Below are 6,290 nucleotides of genomic sequence, written 5' to 3'. Positions count from 1 at the left end.
AAAATATTCAATATTGCTATATAGGATTAGTTGTGTCAATTTACTATTTACCAGTTCGTTAGGCTTTATTACTATTTTTAGCCTGCTGGAACTATTTTTTGGAAATTTGAGCTATTTCTCAATCTTGTGCTGTAATTGAGAAAGTAAAAGAGCCCAACAAGAGCTGATTGCAAAGCATTGAAAAAAAATTTTTTTTTACATAGACATCTATTTCATAATTTCCTCGATTTTCTGAGTGACTAGAAAACCAATTTAATGTTTTTTGGATAATTATGTTTTGATACTGACCGGCGATGGTTACGGTTTTTTCACTCTTTTTCTTTATATAATCAATTATAGATAATGCTTGAATTATTTATTTGGAGATTCTGTGGGACTGTGCATAAACTAGTTTTGCAGTATTAGTAGATGTGCTTTTCAGCGCTTATTTTCGAAAATTACCAGTATTGCCTAAAATGAAAGGTATAAAAACCTTTTTGCTGATGCTGGTAGGTTGAAATAAACCAAACTATTAATATAATATATGTTAAGTATTGAGGTAACACTGGCTTCATATAAAACAATGAATATTATTATTATTATTATTATTATTATTATTATTATTATTATTATTATTATTATTATTACTAGCCAAGCTACAACCCTAATTGGAAAAGCTAGATGCTATAAGCCCAAGGGGTCCAACAGGGAAAATAGCCCAGTGAAGAAAGGAAATAAGGAAATAAATAAATGAGGACAATAAATTAACAAAATATTCTAAAAACAGTAACAGCATCAAAACAGATATGTCCTATATAAACTATTAACGTCAAAAACAGATGTGTCATATAAACTATAAAAAGACTCATGTCAGCCTGGTCAACATAAAAAAATTTGCTGCAACTTTGAACTTTTGAAATTCTACTGACTCAACTACCTGATTAGGAAGATCATTCCACAACTTGGTAACATCTGGAATAAAACTTCTAGAATACAGTGTGGTATTAAGCCTCATTATGGAGGAGAATTAAAACTGGTAGGCGAGAATGATCATGAATGGGAAGTAAATCAGTTGTTGTTTGAGGATGATATTGTACTGGTAGCAGACACAGAAGAGAAACTTGACCGACTAGTGACAGAATTTGGAAGGGTGTGTGAGAGAAGGAAGTTGAGAGTTAATGTGGGTAAGAGTAAGGTTATGAGATGTACGAGAAGGGAAGGTGTGCAAGGTTGAATGTCATGTTGAATGGAGAGTTACTTGAGGAGGTGGATCAGTTTAAGTACTTGGGGTCTGTTGTTGCAGCAAATGGTGGAGTGGCAACAGATGTACGTCAGAGAGTCAATGAAGGTTGCAAAGTGTTGGGGGCAGTTAAGGGAGTAGTAAAAAAATAGAGGGTTGGGCATGAATGTAAAGAGAGTTCTATATGAGAAAGTGATTGTACCAACTGTGATGTATGGATCGGAGTTGTGGGGAATGAAAGTGATGGAGAGACAGAAATTGAATGTGTTTGAGATGAAGTGTTTAAGGAGTATGGCTGGTGTATCTCGAGTAGATAGGGTTAGGAACGAAGTGGTGAGGGTGAGAACGGGTATAAGAAATGAGTTAGCGGCTAGAGTGGATATGAATGTGTTGAGGTGGTTTGGCCATGTTGAGAGAATGGAAAATGGCTGTCTGCTAAAGAAGGTGATGAATGCAAGAGTTGATGGGAGAAGTACAAGAGGAAGGCTAAGGTTTGGGTGGATGGATGGTGTGAAGAAAGCTCTGGGTGATAGGAGGATAGATGTGAGAGAGGCAAGAGAGCGTGCTAGAAATAGGAATGAATGGCGAGCGATTGTGACACAGTTCCAGTAGGCCCTGCTGCTTCCTCCGGTGCCTTAGATGACCGCGGAGGTAGCAGCAGTAGGGGACTCAGCAGTATGAAGCTTCATCTGTGGTGGAAATGTGGGAGGGTGGGCTGTGGCACCCTAGCAGTACCAGCTGAACTCGGCTGAGTCCCTGGTTAGGCTGGAGGAACGTAGAGAGTAGAGGTCCCCTTTTTTGTTTTGTTTCTTGTTGATGTCGGCTACCCCCCAAAATTGGGGGAAGTGCCTTTGGTATATGATGATGATGTATGATGGAGGAGGCCTGGCTATTAGAATTAACTGCCTGCCTAATATTACGAACAGGATAGAATTGTCTAAGGAGATCTAAATGTAAAGGATGGTCAGAGTTATGAAAAATATTATGCAACATGCATAATAAACTAATTGAACGACGGTGCCAGAGATTAATATCTAGATCAGGAATAAAAAAATTAATAGACCATAAGTTTCTGTACAATAAATTAAGATAATAATTACATTGCTTGAAATTAGTTTTCCTTTAGAAAGGGTTATGATATTCTCCATGCAAAAGATTGATTTCAAAGTATACGGTTTCCTATATGTATTGGAACGCGTGCAATCATAAGTAGCAGCGATCACTTTGATGATTTTTCTCAATAGGGTGGCAATGAAATTATCAGCTATTGTGTTATGGGGATACATTTATTATAAAAGACTAATGCATAAACTGGTTTATCTCTTGTATGGATCTTCAAACTCTTTTTTGACTGTTGCAGGAATGATTACAATTATCATTGAGACAATTATGGGTGACAATAAAGGCAATTTCGTTTAAACTTTGATAATGTATTATATAATCGATAATATAGTTGTAAAAATAAAGACATTGAATATAATTTTTAATCCTTATGAGTAGTAAGGAAGAGTTTGGAAAGTACTGGGCAACGTGATTCTTATTTGACATAAAATCCCTCAATAGGTTAAATGTAGCGAATGTCTTAATACGGTAATTTTTCTCACATAGTCATATAAATTTTTGACTTGTTCTGATAATTTTAATTGGTAGTGAACAAAACAATTTACATTCATGTTCGGACCGGATTAAGAATACCATGAACCTATTCCATTGTTTTTCCAATTATTGACAGATCATAATGGTGCTGACAATATTTGTTAACAATGGCTTTGGGGTTTACTTCTTTTAATCCAAGTGGGTTAGTCACTGTCTGTACAAGCTTGCCGACCAGGGTTCGATTCCCGGCCGGAGCCAAGCTCTTGTCTTTGTGTGATTTCGCCTGGGGCTCTGATCCCGAGGTCGTTAAGAGAATCCAGACATTAATGTATCAAAAATATATATGGCTTATTTGAATATATATATATATATATATATATATATATATATATATATATATATATGTGTGTGTGTGTGTGTGTGCGTGTGTGTGAATGTGTGTGTATGTGTGTGCGTGTGTGTGTGTATTTTTATTATGTGTGTGTGCGTGTTTTTGCCTGTTTGTGTATGTTATAGTGGGTGTGTGTTGATAAGTGCTTGTATATATATATATATATATATATATATATATATATATATATATATATATATATATATATATATATATATATATATATATATACATATATATACATATATATATATATATATATATATATATATATATATATATATATATATCTACTTATAAATATATATATATATATATATATATATATATATATCTATTTATCTATCTATATATATATATATATATATATATATATATATATATATATATATATATATATATATATATTTATATATATCAACAGAGAGAGAGAGAGAGAGAGAGAGAGAGAGAGAGAGAGAGAGAGAGAGAGAGAGAGAGAGAGAGAGGAGAGAGAGGTCTAATATATTAACTTCAATAGCAATTTATGGACTATATTTATCTATTCTTATTTATCAAAAATTACAGATATAGATTCAAGATTCATACAAGGTTTCATTAGAAAAAGTTATGAAAAGATATTGATCTTGAAATCAAAAAAAAAATTATAGAATTTAAAAAATACCTAAGGTATATGGAAACAATTATTGTTGTATTCAGAGGCTATGGCACTACCCTAGAATAGAGAACTATGGTTTGATTTTGGAGGGTCCTTCTCCTTGATGAGCTGCTTGCAACATCTGAAGAGTCTCTTCTACGCTTACCAAGAGGAAAGTAGCCACTGGTAATTACAGTGCAGCAGTTAACCCCTTTGTGTAGAAGAATCGTTAGGCAATCTCATTGTTGTGAGGTGTATGAGGACAGGAGAATCTGTAAAGAAAATATCAGACTATTCGGTGTATATGTATGCAAGTAGGAAGTATCCTTTAACCAGAGAGACGGATCCATTTATATTGTCTGGCCAGCCAAAGGACCCGATAACTCTCTAGCAGTTGTATCTTAACCAGTGGCTGTTGTCCTGGCTACCCTACTACCTATAAAAGGGATAAAGGAGTAGACCGGGCACAAAATGCCCTTACTCAAAGAACATCCATATATTTAAAGTTCAATATGCTGATATTTCATAATAGGATTATATTCCAGCTTGGTTTAGGAAAAAACAGTCTAACTGAAGGAATAAAAGCCTTTAATATGCAGGTTAAATACTGAATTATAGCAGATATACTATTGTGTATGATTATAAAAAACAAACTGTAATAATTCACATATAAAAACGTATTTTCTAAATCAGTAACATTAAATTAATTTATTAGAGAAAAAATACAAAAAGAATATTATGGAAAATGTAAATATCAGTTTATCGTGGAAATGATTAGCCGTTGAAGCAAGAAATCCCCTATAATTTTAAAATTGGTAAAGGTGACAAGGAATTACAACATTCGGAAAAAGATTTTCATTTGACATCGTCCAAAGAAGATAATTCCTTGCAAACTAGGAATGGAGAGTTAACAGCTAATGCCAAAACTAGACTTAAGTTCGGAGGTCAGCAGTAAATTTGATTATTGGTTTCAAGGGTTTTTCAAATGCTGCAAGAAGAGGGAGAAAGGACCCCTCCTGGAAGGTATGAAAGACGAGAAGTGAAAAAAAGAACTTTCAGAGATGGAAACACCTCGTAATTTGAACTTTAAATGTTATTGAAGAAGCAGTATTGATATCAGAAATTAGAAGTAGGAAAGAGAAATGGAAAAGGTTGAGGGGAAGGAAGCTGCCAATTAGGTTGCATTTGAATGTTTTGGGTCACTTACTATGATAATTCAAAGTTAAATAAACATTTGCAGCTAAGAGAACTTGGTCAAACAATGATAAAAGGAAGACATTCTTTTCAATACGAGAGAAACTATATGAATAGCTATTCATATAAGTTATAAAAGGCAAGAAAATATAAAAGTATATTAAATGGGGTACAAAAATTATATATTTCTAGATAATAAATTCCTTTAGAGAACAGTTGTAGATCATTGCTACAATAGAAAACAAACGCGCATATACACGTCTTCTCGTTGGTACGCTCGTCCAACAATAATGTAAAAAGACTGACCCCGAGGGCAGCACTGCCGTTGCGAATACCAGCACAGTCTCCAAGGATGGGGGAGGCGGAGGCGGGGCCTCAGCAGACGTCGAGCACGACCCTTACTTCGAGCTGGTCGTTTCCCTGCCGGAAATTCAGGTCAAGACAAACGAGGAAGAGGAGGACGAGATGGCAGGCGGTGCAAGCTGTTCCCTTACAACACACTGGAGACCCCGGCGGAATGGAAGGAGAGAGGAACCGCCGGAGATGTCAAGATACTGAAGCACAGCAAAAAGAAGACGGTCAGAGTCCTGATGAGACGGGACAAGACGTTGAAAATCCGCGCCAACCACTACATCACCCCCTTCGTGGAGCTTAAGCCAAACTGCGGCAGTGTCAGAGCCTGGGTCTGGTTGGTCCCTGCCGACTTGGCTGACGAGGAACCCAAGCAGGAACTGTTTGCTGTCAGATTTGCCAATGCACAAAATGTCAAACATCGATATTTGCTTCGACACTAAAATCTACAAAAATTTGTGGAACGTCAAGCAGTTGTTAACTAAGGCAAGCAATACGCAGAAGTCATCTGGCCCGGTGAAGTTGAAGCATGTGGAAGAAGCCAAGCGTGGCATTTACTCTAGAAGTTTTATTCCAGCTGTTACCAAGTTGTGGAATGATCTTCCTAATCGGGTTGTTGAATCAGTAGAACTTCAAAAGTTCAAAGTTGGAGCAAATGCTTTTTGGTTGACCTGGCGGACATAGTCTTTGTATAGTTTATTTATGATATATTTGTTTTTGATGTTGTTGATAGTTTATATATGACATATCTCTTTGACATTACTTTTTTCAGAATGATTTATTGTTAATTTGTTCTCTTCAGTTCTTTATTTCTTTATTTCCTTTCCTCACTGGGCTATTTTTCCCTATTGGAGCCCCTGGGCTTATAGCATCTTGCTTTTCCAATTAGGGTTGTAGCTTGG

The 6,290-nt window shown here is 35.5% G+C and overlaps 1 pseudogene; it reads left to right on the top strand.

The window, feature by feature from the left end:
* Positions 1 to 5,838, top strand: part of LOC137639654 (uncharacterized) — a 32,132-nt pseudogene extending 26,294 nt beyond the window's left edge.
* Positions 5,839 to 6,290: the final 452 nt, after the last annotated feature.

Source organism: Palaemon carinicauda, chromosome 4, assembly GCF_036898095.1.
Source record: "Palaemon carinicauda isolate YSFRI2023 chromosome 4, ASM3689809v2, whole genome shotgun sequence".
NCBI lineage: Eukaryota > Metazoa > Arthropoda > Malacostraca > Decapoda > Palaemonidae > Palaemon > Palaemon carinicauda.
This window is presented reverse-complemented; position numbering and strand designations above follow the sequence as displayed.